The 13284-nt window shown below is 46.5% G+C and overlaps 2 long non-coding RNA genes across 2 annotated transcripts; one reads left to right on the forward strand and one right to left on the reverse strand.

Moving 5' to 3' along the window:
• The first annotated feature begins 776 nt into the window (after positions 1 to 776).
• LOC134471812 (uncharacterized) lies at positions 777 to 8109 on the forward strand. The gene is made up of 2 exons (XR_010041485.1): positions 777 to 1739; positions 5021 to 8109. It is a non-coding gene; the product is annotated as an uncharacterized LOC134471812 (long non-coding RNA).
• Positions 6458 to 10348, reverse strand: LOC134471811 (uncharacterized). Its single transcript, XR_010041484.1, has 2 exons — positions 9781 to 10348; positions 6458 to 9467 (listed from the first exon to the last, which is right to left on the reverse strand). It is a non-coding gene; the product is annotated as an uncharacterized LOC134471811 (long non-coding RNA).
• Positions 10349 to 13284: the final 2936 nt, after the last annotated feature.

Raw genomic sequence — 13284 nt, forward strand, 5'->3', positions numbered from 1 at the left:
CCCGGATGTGACTCCCCTTCCTGCCTCGCCCCAGCCCAGAGCCTCCCCAACCCCTCACCACTCCTACGACTGCCCCTGACCTCTCAGATGAAGAGCTATTTTTAAGACAACAAACCAATGTAAGTCTGAGTATAAACTGGCTTTGAAAATGACCATGTTTTTTAATCCACTCTGATTCCTTAAAAATCCCTCTTTCCCCCACAGTGAACTTTAAATCCTTTAAATTCTCCTTCCCAGTCAGCCCACTTGCCAGTCTGGCTTTTCTCCTCTTTGTTTGGATGCTCCTCTTTGTGGCTCTTTGCCAACAGACAGATGTAAAGGATTGCCTGGTTATAAGAGGGAAAAATCCAAAACACCCAGAGCACACACACTGTCGGCATTAATGACTACAGAACTGTCTGCAGAAGGTAAAGTCGGGGTGCCGGGCAGACCACAAGCTCTCGGCCTGAGTCCTATTAAAAACAAATATAGGCAGACACAGCAGCCCAAGAAAGGAGCACCCTGGCTGTTGGGGCTGTTGCGGAGGGCAGCCCTCCTCCTGGTGAGCTTTGTTCATTTAAGTTCCCCACCTTTGGGGTAGGACCCTCGAATTTCATGTCCCCCAGCCGAGTGTCAGTGACCTCGTGCTTGGTCCCAGGCATCCTGAGTCATACTGCTAACTCCACTGAACAAAAAGAGCACCCACGAGGAGTCAGACTGGCCTCGCGCCCAGCGCTGCTTCCTGGTTGCATGACCAGGGCAAATTTCTGTTCCCGGCTCAGTTTCCTTGCCTGCAAACTGAGAGGCCGAGCTGGAGACATTCTTTCCATTTTTCCTTAAGCAAATATTTATGTAGCTCCTACTCTGTGCGAGACACTAAGGACGGAACTAAAACCAGCACAAACAAGGTCCTTGCCCCCGTGGAGTAGATGGAACAGCAGGACGAAGATAAAGAGAGTAAAAAAGAAAACAACCCAGCACCCTTGTTCCTCCCACAACCTTTGCACACGCGGACAGCAGCCTGAGGCGCTTGGGATGCGCAGGAAGCAAAGCCTTCCACTAAAGCTGCGGGGCTCTGACAGAGGACCCAGGCATCGGCTCAGGAATCAGGGACGCGGAGGCCCTGGGGACCCTGGCACCTCCATCCGCGACACCTGCCACGTCTCTCCTGAAAGCCAGGTGTCTTCAGGCCTCCTTCCACTTGCTGCTTTCACCGAGGAATTTGCAGCAACAGAGCCAAGTGTGACACAACAGCAGCCCAGAGCTCCACCCTTCCAGGGAACTGTTATTTTTAGGCTTCTCCTCCTTTTGCACGGCCTTCTGTGTGCCTCCCTCCGTGACTCAGGCGCTGCAGCGCCATGTGGGCCTGGCTTGTTTTAACAAATCTACTCTCCATTCCGTCTCTCTCTGCCCCAGCCTGGAGACTCTCAGGTGAGAAGCGCTGTGGGCCTATTCAGTGTCCCCCAAACATACAGTGCTCGCTCCTGAAAGTGGGGTGAACACACAGCTCATGAGCCAGCAAGTTACTGGGCTGTGGAGCCGAGTGCATCGTTTCCCTATCGCTTTACTCCTCGTTCAGCATCGTTTTGGACACCGTGAAATGCTTTTCTTCAATCTGAGGCCATGTTACCCAGCAGGCACTGAGGCCACATCCTGAAAAGCCACGGCTTGCGTAAGCCATAAGGTTTGGTGCTCTCCATGAGACATGGAGCTCTCAAAAGGTGCAAAATGGAACTGGAGCTTTGTAGCAGGTGCTGAGGGTGAGTCATCGTTTTGTATGTGAGTCTGGGGTGAGTCTGGGGGCTTTGCTCCCTCTTTGGGCAGAGAAGAAAACATTCCCAGCCTGTCTTTTTTTTTTTTGTCTTTTTGAGACAGGGTCTCTATGAAGTTCAAGCTGGCCTTGAACTCACTTTGTAGCCCACACTGGTCTCGAACTCACAGCAATCCTCCTGCCTCAGCCTCCCAAGTGCTGGGACTGCTTGTCTTTAAGTCCATAGGACAATAAGGACAGAAGCACTGCTGCAGGTCAATGCCCGTGACACTGGGAGCACACAGCGGGCAGGCCGTGGTTACTTGCAGATTAAGTAGGGAACTTTTCTACCCTAAGTCCACCAGGGCTACCATTTCACACCCTCCTCTTGCCCCTTTGAACATCGGCTTGTTTTGCGATTTCCGCTGTCTCCAGCTCTTTTTTTATCACAGGCCATCGCAACCTGCTACTCCCTCCCCCAGAAATCTTCTGTCCTTCACTTGGTTCATTCATTCCCTCGAAGCTTTGTGTACAGCTCTCTAGGACAGGCTGCTCCAAGCCCGTAGAGACTGATGGGTCCCTAGTCCTCAGTGGCATCCTGCATGTGCTCTTTGTAGCGCTATCACAACAGCCTGAAGTGACTCTTTATTAAACAAATTTGCTAAACACCAGTCTTCCCCAGAGTTCAAGCTTCAGCCAGCCGTTCACTTCTACTGCTTCCAAAGCCCACATGATGCCGTGCAAACTAACAGCATGGTAGCTCTTCAGACACTGTTGATTGGATCCCTGTCTCTGCCCTTCAGATTTACAGACCAGAAGTGGCAGCTGAAATATTTGTATATATTTTCTTTATATCCTTTATTCATTTTTGGACTTCCTATTTTGTTATATGGATCTCTTTACCCAAAAAGACCATGAGATCTTCACCGATTGTCCCTTCACGGTATAGTCTGACATCTTGTCAGGTTCATCTTATTCATGAATGTCTTGGTTACTTTTCTCTCTTTGCTGGGACAAAATACCTGAGTCTCTTGTTGAATTTCTAAACTTTTCAAACTGACACAGTGTATCAACCACAACAATGAATCATCGCTTCTGAGGTCAACACCCCATCTATTTTTAACAGTTTCTATTTGTCTACATATTTTGTCATTCCTTTATGATGTGTCTTGGCGCTGTTCTCTCTCTCTTTTGAGCTCACCGTGTAGTCCAAGTTGTCCTCAAACTTGCATAAATCCTCCTGCCTCAGCCTCCTGAGTATTACAGGTGTGCACCACCAACCCTGGCTGAATTATTTTATTAGTATAGAATGTTTACGTTCCCTGCAGGATCTTGGTACAGTACATAAGACATTTTACTTCCTTTTCTCATCCTTTTCCCTTCTCTCCCTCCCCAGTCCAGCCCTTGATCCCTCCCCCCGCCCTGCCTTCTTTTCTCTTTTTTGGTACATAATGCTCAGCTTCCTCCCGTGGAGCTGGTGCAACACGCTTTTGCTTCTCATCTCTTACCCCCTCTCTCCCTCCCCTCTCCTTTCTTTTTACTGACTAACATGCAAGTTCACTGTGTTGCCAGTGAATGTAATACAGTAAAACTGTGTGTGAATATATATATGAAATGATATGCTGAAATTTGATATATATAAGTGAATATTAACATAATAGTCACCATTATTTGTTCATTAAAACCACAACCAAGTCAATTTAAACCAATCCACAAATGCAGTTGACCAAGAGCTAATCACTTAGTAATTCCCCGTTATCTTGTTAGCTTTTCAGTATCTCTAAGAAGGATTTTACATAATGTTTTATCCAAATTTTCAGTTTTCATTGAAGGGTGAAGACCATCAAGGGAGCCTGCTATTACCAGAGATTAAATCAGGCTTATTAGGATGTTTTTAAATTCCTTATTTTTACTGACCATACACTTTATGTATAGATTTCTTTAGGCTGAATTTTGTTTGTTAAGTCTTTTTATTTAAAAAGATACCATGCCTTTCCACTTCATTAAATCTTTTTATAGCATTTTTGAATACTTTTCTATGTAGTTTATATTTGTATTAAATTTTCACCTTAAAATCTATAGCATGGTGCTTTCCTTTTTATCTGACTATAAATATGAAGGTGTTAATTTTCTGCTTTAAATCTATCCCATAATGGCCTTCATTTTCATTTAAAGATACTGAAATCTATTCCCAGTGATAGAGTTGCATAGGAAATAGTATTTTAGCATTTCCAGATGCAGAATTATTTTCTTCTAGTTTTACTAATAATTTTTAAATGAATTGTTTTGTGACTAGGGAATCATTTCTATATTCATTCTAATTTTTAAGATTTAGTGAATCTTTCTATGTAGCCTTGTATATGATCACATTTTGTAAGTATTCCAATGGCATTTGCAAAGCATGTCTTCTGTTTTTAAGTTACAGAATTCAACATATATATTAACTTTATTAATTACATTATTTTATATTTACCTATACTAAAATGCACAATAAAAGGTATTAAAGTCTTATACTCAAAACTTTCCATTTTCTGCTGCTGTATATTCATAATGTCTGTTTCTGTTTTTGACTTGATGGTAATTTGGCTGGGTATAAAACTCTTTGGTAATGCATTGTAAACATTATTCAAATCTCTTTTGCCTCCTGTAACTATTGCTGTCACAAAGCTAAAGACCAACTGATTTTTTCCAGGTGAATTGATTTCACTATCAAAGAATTTTTAAATATCTTTAAATTTCAATCATTTTCTAAGCTATGTCTCAATATTGATCCTTCTGTGTTAATTTTTCTTCCAAGAGAGCAGCCTCTTTCAATCTGAATAGTCCAAACTTTAACATGTGGACACTTAAAATTATAACATTTAATCTATTTAAAATATAACAATTTAAATTATATAAATTTTAATTTACTAAAACAGTATTCCTTTTTCACACTTTTGGTTGTTTTTTCCCGGGTCTATTTTACCTACTGTCTGCTTTTCACTCTACCATCTCCCTGCTAGTTTTATATAAACCTTTATTCATTGCCATTTAATTTCAGTAATTCCTGTCCTTTCCATTTGGAGGTCTTCAACATGACTTCAGCAGAATCTGTCTCTCACTACTATTTTATTGTGGCCTTTTTTCCAAGTTGCCCTCCTTGCTAAGTTCTGTCAGCTTCTGTTTTACTTCTTGCCGTCTGCAAAAACATTTGGAAGGGCACAGCTAGGTCTTTCTAAGACAGCAAGAATGTTTTCTAAACATAATTTTAGGTAAGAATATACAATGTTAATTTTGTTTGTCCTTCTACAGAGAGTGGCAGCCACAGAGCTGCACACAAGGAAATCTCTCCCATCCTTGTCTCACCAACATCAAATAAAGAACTTTGTTACCATGTGCTGTAGTTTGGATCTGCAATGCCCCCCAAAGGCCTTGGTGTTAAAGGCTTGTCTCCAGCTTGGAGCTGCTGGGAGGTGTGGACCCTTTAAGAGGTGAAGCTCCAGCCATGATGTGCAGCCCTGCCATAGGCTCAAAGCACAGGGCCAAAACACAGGCTTATAGACCAGAATCTCCAAAACCGTGAGCCATCCAGAAGTGGCTGATGCACTGAACACCAAGTCAATGAATCATGGCTTGCCTCTGAGGCACCGGACAGTGATGCTCCATAATAAATGACCACAGCTGAGCTGCAACCACCACTGTCACCACCGCCACCTTTGAATCCTAGTTTCAGCCTCCTCTTTCAAGGCAGTTTTCAGCTAGGAAGGGGAAACCAAAGAGTGCAGAAATCCTCAGGATGGAATAACTACAAACAGTACCCAATGCTTCTCTTTTGGCAAAGAAAACAAACCATGTTTTGATTATGAAAAGAAGGGAAACCATCCTGGAAAATAAAAGTCACTCATCTCCTAACGCTGGGTTCCCTGGGAACAAAAGCAGCATCACAGTTCAGACAGAGCTTCTGGAGACCTCAGCAAGCCAGAACCAAAGAGCAGGACTGAAGGACCGTAAAGTTTATGCAGCTTTCTGATGTCTGCAGGCTCTCCATTGAAGTGTTTGTGATGCTGCATACTAAACTCATATTTATAGGTGCGTGTATCTCCTATCTGTGTTTCGTTAGGGATTTGGGAGAGTGTCTCTCCAGGGAAAGCCGCTCGTGCTTGTTCTCTGACCTATAGTAGGGACTCCTGCAGGGACCGTGGAACATCACCAGTAGCCATTGGTGAATGCAAAGCATCTTGTTCACTTGTGTGATTATCCGACACTTTGCACATGTTGTGTGGAAGGCTCAGAAAGGGTCACAAACTTACCAGAGTCACCGAGTTGGCAAGGACTAAAGCTGGGATTCAAACACAAGTCCCCAGAGACTCTACGATGTCACCCTCCCACAAACCAGAGCTTCAGTGGACACTTCCTCTAGGATAGGAGAGTGGGAAGCATCCCCGGATTCCAGCAGTAAGGCAAGCCTGGTCCTGACCAGGGTCTCCAGGTCTCCAGGGGGCCCTACCCAGGAACATGGGTGCTGGCAGCCTGCACCTCCCTCCTCTATATACAGTTTTCTATGGCCACCAGACAGATGCTTGAAATACTACAGCTCCAATCTTTGTGAACCTCTTGCAATTCCTCCACTGCCTGTGAGGCTTCCCAGGCCCAGAATGGGGAATTCTACTTTAGAGGGATACTGTAAATAGTAAGGAACCAGTGATTATAAATCTTTTGGCAAACATGTAGTTGTATAGAAACATAAAATAATCGTATGTTCCCATTTAATGTCATTTCTAGTCTTCGGGCAACACAAAGACATTTTGTCTGTTGTTTAGGATTTAACCATCCACAATATGCAAAGAAATCACCAGGGTCTTCTTACATAAGGCATGAAGAAAGTTCTCTTCGTCTTCACGCTGTCTACCCCAGAGGACTGTTTTGTTTTGTTTGTGCTTTGAGGATCGTTTCTCCGAGGGCACTCACAGGTCATTACAAAGTGAACTCTTCCCAGTCAGCCTGTACCTCGATGATAAGCCTGACACGAGCCTTCTCTACATGCGTCTCTTTCCTTCTGCGATGATGTCTACCGGGCCCAGATTAGTGTCTGTCTCCAAAATCTAATTATCCACATTAACTGGGGACCTGCTATCTGGATAAATGATTTCCACAAGTGTTCCAGGAAACTTTAACCTTAATGACTTCATCATAATTAATAGCTCTAAATTAATCCAGAGGGCCTTGCAACGCAGTTGCCAAGAAGGAATAACCACCCTGAGAACCTCCGCTTGGCGCTTGTCCCACACGTGGATGGACGTTCCCAAGAACAGCGACACACGGGAAAGGCAAATGGCATCAGGAATGAAATGAAATGAGGCCACTGGTTGTCCCCACGCTGGGTGACCACCACTGAGCTTGAACTTCTCCTCCATTCCCCTGCAAGTGGAGTGGCTCGCTCTCTGCTCACTGGAGTGCTGAGGCATGCCGCCCACCACTTGGAAGACCACTCAACAGCGACTGCCATTCTTTGCAAAGGTTTTGTGGGGGTCTCCAAGAGGCTGGCCTCTGCCATAACTTCATGTCTTCTTCAACGGCACAGTCCTAAAAGGTTTTCCCTACCAGGGCTCCAGCCCCGTTCCTGGCTGCAGCCCCCAAATGAAAAGTCTCTAGGGGTCTGGGCTCTGAAGTATCTCACTGTGAGTGTCACCTCTTTAGCAAACAAGCTCATGCAAGGTGTTTTAAGGTAATTAAATCTTCTGTTATAGCCTTTAAATATTCGTAAACTGTTACCATGGTCTGTAGTCTGAGCACCATGGTAACCCAATTCCCCCCCTCAGCCAGAGTCCTCAGGAGCTGGGTTGATGCTGCTTCTGAAGAGCTTCGGCTACACTGGGCAGACTTCCTTGTTATCGAAAATGGAAAATATTTTTCTCTACCCTTCTTCACAGGGAGATTCCCCTGTTCTTCACCGGAATGCATTGTGCAGCAAACAGGGTACTGTCAACTGCTTGCCATAAAGTCACATTTTGTTAGACAAGGTTTAAAAAATTTTTTTGTTTGTCTTTTTGAGATAGGGTCTTGCTACATAGTTCAGGTTCTTGAACTCACTTTGTAGTCCAGGCTGGTCTCAAACTTGCAATGATCCTCCGGCCTCAGCCTCCCAAGTGCTGAGATTACAGGCATGAGCCACCATACCCAGCAAAAATTTTTATTTTTATTAGTACATATTTGTAGTACACAATGATTATATTCATCATGGGGAGTTTTTTCATTCCCTTCCCTTCACTTCCTCCTCCTTTTCTCCATCTCTCAGTTCTCTTCCCATGTACCAAGGACCTAAACTCAAAGTATAAATAAATTAAAAAGCATAATAAAAGAGAATAAGAAACAGGGAGAATAAATAAGCTTTTATACTTGCATATTAGCTTTTTACTGCTGTGACCACAATTCCAACACATATAATTTAAAGAAGTTTAATTTAGCTCATGGTTTCAGAGGGTGTAGTCAGTGGTGGACTGGCTCCAAGGCTGAACATCTTGGTGAATGTTCATGGCAGCACAAGGCTGCTCTGCTCTCCCCATGGCAGCCGGGAAGCACAGCAGACAAGACGAGTGCCAGGGAGTATGTGATCCTCAGAGGCACACCCCAGCGACCCCGCAACTGGCTCCCCCCTCCTCACACCCTACTCAGCTGTGGGGGGCAGGGATGAATCCACTGCCAAGGATAGCACCCCCTGATCTGATCGCCTTTCCAGGAGTCTTTAAATCCAGCCAAACTGGTGATCAAGATTAACTGGCAAAATCTTTAAGAAGCCTGCAAAGCCATTATTATCTCAACTGACAAAGTAAAGCGAGGCTCGCACTCTATCGTGGTGTCATCATGCTGCGATGGAGTCAAGAATACAAAAAGGAGCCAGAAATCATTTTTTGCTGTGACTAGGAGTTGCAGAGCTGCTTAGCTGAGAGATTCGGGGACTGAGGGCTTACTGTGATTAAGAATAGTGAAATCTTTAAATTAGCAGTGATCGGCCAGAGAGACCACAAATGAAATGCTGTTTTTGCTCAGGGTACAATAGTCTGAGCTGAAACTGGCGATTTCTGCACACGATGGGCAACTTGGTATGACAAAGGACTCCAAGTCACACAAGCAGAGGACCAAGAGCTCACGCTGAGACATCGCCACGGGTCCAGCTGGGTGGTCAGCTTTACAGGAGCTGGTTCCTCGATCCTGAGGACACCCCAGCAGTAAGGAACTTGACAAGGGCTGGGACTCAGTCCAGCAAAGGGACTCTGGGGACTGTACTCCTAAGCATGTGCCACCGGGCCTTCTGGTGACCCTGAGTGAGCTGGTGCAGTGCTTCTCTATTCCTGCTAGGTGCAGGGTTGGTGAGAGCACAGGGTCTCAGCCAAGGGGAGTGAGAAGCAGAGTGACAGCCCGTGGCACCCACGGATACCCACGGACACCCTCGCCTGGTGCTCAGGGTCCCAGACAGCCCTCAGGGATGGTCCTGCCTGCCTGTGCACACTTTGTACCTTCTCCCCAGTCCCCGGCCTGCACGGCTGCAGGGCTGACACCCCTCTGGAGACCCTGCATCTCACACCTGCAGAAATCCTGACCCTGTCCCAGAAACTACACCGGTACCTGAACCCCAGCCTCCGCTGTCATCTGGCTGCGTTTCTCATCTTGTGAACGCTGCAGGGATTGCTGCTTATTGCTCCCCTGCGTTCAAGGTCTTGGCTTCAAACTGATACAGAAAATATCTTCTCTTCAGACAGGGCTGAAATTAAACCAGAATAGAAACAACAACAACAACAATAACAAGAACCCTGCAACAGCAACAACGACAAAAATGCTGAACACAAACAACCCCCCTCCCCCATCCTTTTTATTTTTTGTTAAAATTCCATGAACTTCAGTGTTGATCTAATTTCCAGGAATTGCTCTTGGACAGTATGTAGTGTCTGAACTTCACGTTTTTTGTCACTTTCCCCTCCCATCCGTTCCAACTGGGTTTTTGCAACTCAGAGATGAGCACTTCTGTGGAACAACACTGACAGCTCTGACAGCTAATAAGGCCCTCTCCTCCTTACCCTGCGAGGCTGAGGCTGGTGGGCGAGGCCCCACGGAGCTGGGGGCAATCGAGGCTGCTCCTCCTGAGCTGCAGGATCAGGGCGCCTTGCCTGTGCCACTCAGAGGAGCAGCAGGTGGAGCTGAAATTCCACAACTCCAGGCCTACAGCCTCTTACCTGAACCGCCTTGGCCCAACATGGTTCAGAATTTTCTAGACTTCAGAGAAGCACTGTGCACATACTGTGCCCTTCAGGCCGGCACAGTCACAGCCACACGTCACAGGTGGGGCCACTTCTGGGTGGATTCAGAATGGCCTGGGGACCAGAGCTCTGCTTGCCCAGTGTGTCCACACCCACGGGAGCCCGCCAGGTTTGCCAGCTCCATGTCCCCAGCTAAGGCCGCTTTCCAAGCTGCCCTGGGCTGCACTGGCTCTGGGGACACTCAGGTGGACACAGGTCCGTGCTCTTTACTTCAGCCCCTCCAATTCTCTTGCTAAAAATATTTTTTAAATTATTGAGTGCCCCAGACATTCCTGAAGCGGTCATTTCCTTCCCTTCTGCTTTCTTAATGGGCTCCTCTCTCTCCCCTCCCCAGCGTTGCTGGGAGACACTGTGCAAGGCCTGTTTATTGCCCTTGGCCGACTCCACCTTCCACCCCAGCCTTATCTTCCCCCTGCCAGGGCCCTGACCTTTGCGCCTCTGCTCTTGCCAGTCCTGAGGACAGCCCCTCCCCCACCCCTCCTGAGGCTGTGTGCGCATGCGCAGCCGGACCTTGGCTGTGGAGAAATCAAAATTGCACCCTGGGGAAAAGGTTCAAGCGTGAGTTTGATCCCGGGTACCAAAAAAAAAAAAAAAAAAAAAAGGTTCGAGCTGTGTGCAAAGAAACCGCTGGTCAGCTTAAATGTTCTTCCGCACTTCTGCAGGGCGCAGGGCCGGGATGCACCCCCTTGACAGGCGCCACCGGTGCAGGACTGGGGGCCACACAGTAGCTTTGGGTGACAGAGAAGACACTGGGACCCCAGCCCTGCTTCCCATGGAGGGTCTCGGTTTTCATCTCCTCCCTGGGGACCCACTTGCCAAGAGGGTGACCCCTCCCCCAGAGGCAGAGGACCCACCCGTTGGTGCCGCCCTGGGAGGCCCTGATGCCACCAAGGCCCGCGTTCACACTGGCCCCGCTGTCGTGCCCACCTGTGCCTGAATGTTCAGAAGGCAGAAATGCGCTTTGAAACTCTGAGAAATTACAACAGTGTTGATAAAACAGCTCCATGCAGTTCTAACTAACTTTTGGAAATGGCTTACAATCCATCAGTTTACAATCCTAATCCTCTGTGTTTGAAAAACTTTACTCTTCTGGAAAACATTATAAGGGGCATTTGTTGCAGAGTGCACCAAAGGAGCTGAAGTGCTAGGCAAACTAAAACATCAAATGATGTTATTAATCCAAATATCTTAACCACAGCGGCTGTTTCTTTTGGAAGACAGAGAACAAATCCAAGACCTCACTTGGCCTGAAACACACAGGTACTTAGGAAAAGTGATTACTGCTCCCTCTGGTTCAATCTATAACAAAATGTTTATTGCATGCTTAATATATGCTAGTCACAGGTGTTGGCTATTAAAGTAAATTATATTGAATGAGACAGAAATCCTCATAGAGCTCTAGTCTAGGGAAAAAGAGAAAATTACATAAGTAAATATGAGCGGAATGAGGACTGTGTTAAATGGTTTGAAACAGAAGACTGGGTGTTCTGGGAATTTGGGTGAGACAGCAAATCTAATCTAAGGAAAGGATATTTTGGGCAAAAATCTGCATGATAAACTCAGCGGGTCAGACTTTAAAAAACAGCATTCTCCATAGGGAAGAATCCTAGCATGAGCAAAGGCCCTGAGGTGGACAGAGATTGGCATATGTACATGCTGAAAGATGGCTCTTAGGCCACTGACTTAATAGCCACAAGACTGGTATTTCTGTTCCTATAACTTTGTGAACTCTACACACGATCAGAACCTCTTTAGGTAGCTCAGTCATTGCCAGGGACATCACAGCATTGCCTTTCTTGACGAGGAAAGACCCTGGCATCATCAGCTTCTGGGCCAGGACTGGAGCTCAGCATGCATACAAGGCTCACTGTGAAAACACAGCCAGCTAGCGGCAGAGTGTGAGTGCAAGAGGAGTCACCTGATCCTAAATGCAGAGGCCTTCACACATCGTGCCCCTCTCCCCCACCCTAGTGCTCATTTTTTCTCCCAAAATCTTCCACTCCCAGAACCCTTTGGGGTTTGCCAGTCAAACAGCCTCCTTCTTTTCTGCCCCTTGGTCTCCTAGAGCCTGTCCCTTGCCAGTGGGAGACATTGCACCTCATCAGCAGCATCCCGCTCCTGCAGAAGGTGTTGTGAGTGTCCTCAATGGGAGTCTCAAGGAATTTCTTGCATGATCATCATCCCAGTCTCCTTCCTGACTACGCATGAAAGTGCGGTCCCTCACGTCAGCGTAACCGCAGCAGAAGTCACAGGGGGAACCTTTTGGCTTTGAACAAACCCCCCTGCCTCACCATCCTAGGAGGCTCTGCCTCTCGTGAGAGCCCCGTTTCAGTGCTCACCTTCATCCCGCTGCCATGAGTGACCAACTGGAAGCCACCACGCACGAGGTTAGGGTAGACGCTTGTCATTCCCTGTCACAGAATAGGTGGCAAGAAAGTCCCCCAATTTCTCAGACCCAGGTCACTGGGAAAACTTTTGAGTATCAGATGAACACAAAGGAAGGACAAAAATCATCCTGCCTTTATCCTGGTATGTTCCTGCAAGGAGACCCCGTGTGTGTCCCTCTGAGAGCGGCAGGTGGGGACCCCTAAGTCTCTTTCTTAGGGATACCTGTCACTTTGTGATACCCCTAAACCCCTCTCCAGTAAAGCAATAATTTGGAGGGTTTGAGATGAACAGAACAAATCGATATCAGACGGCAAAATTTGCAAAAATGTTCCACCAATTCATCAAATAACATCTAAGGGTTTGAGAACTGCCAAGGTCAAGGAGCCTTTCCACACTTGGGACATCAGGGAGCACCCCAGTGTTTTGTCAAGGAATGAAGAAAGCCACACAAGAGTAAGATTTAGTTTCTGGGTTTTTGTTGTTGTTGTTGTTGTTGTTGTTTGTGGTACTGGGGATGAATCTAGAGCCTCTGCATGAAGCTATGTTCCCATCTCTTGTTTATTATTTTGAACCAGGGTCCTGCTGAGTTACCCCCATTGGGCTTGAACTTGCGATCCTCCAGTCTCAGTCTCCTTTTTGGTCTTCAGAGTCCTTTTGCAGATGCCATGGAAGTATATGAGAAAAATACTTCTGCAAGACGATGCTTCTGAGATTGCACCTCCAAAACCCACGCTGGCTCTGGACGTGCAGAGATCTGGGAGATCTTTAACACAGCCTTGGCAGGCAAAGTCGGGGTAAGCAGCTGAATGCCACTAACCCAGTCTTAACACACTGTCAGGCAGGGAATTATTTCTGAGTGGTGGGCCCGTTTACTTT

This window comes from Cavia porcellus, unplaced genomic scaffold (assembly GCF_034190915.1).
Source record: "Cavia porcellus strain 051 isolate PalLab524CR breed Dunkin Hartley unplaced genomic scaffold, mCavPor4.1 scaffold_20, whole genome shotgun sequence".
Classification (NCBI taxonomy): domain Eukaryota; kingdom Metazoa; phylum Chordata; class Mammalia; order Rodentia; family Caviidae; genus Cavia; species Cavia porcellus.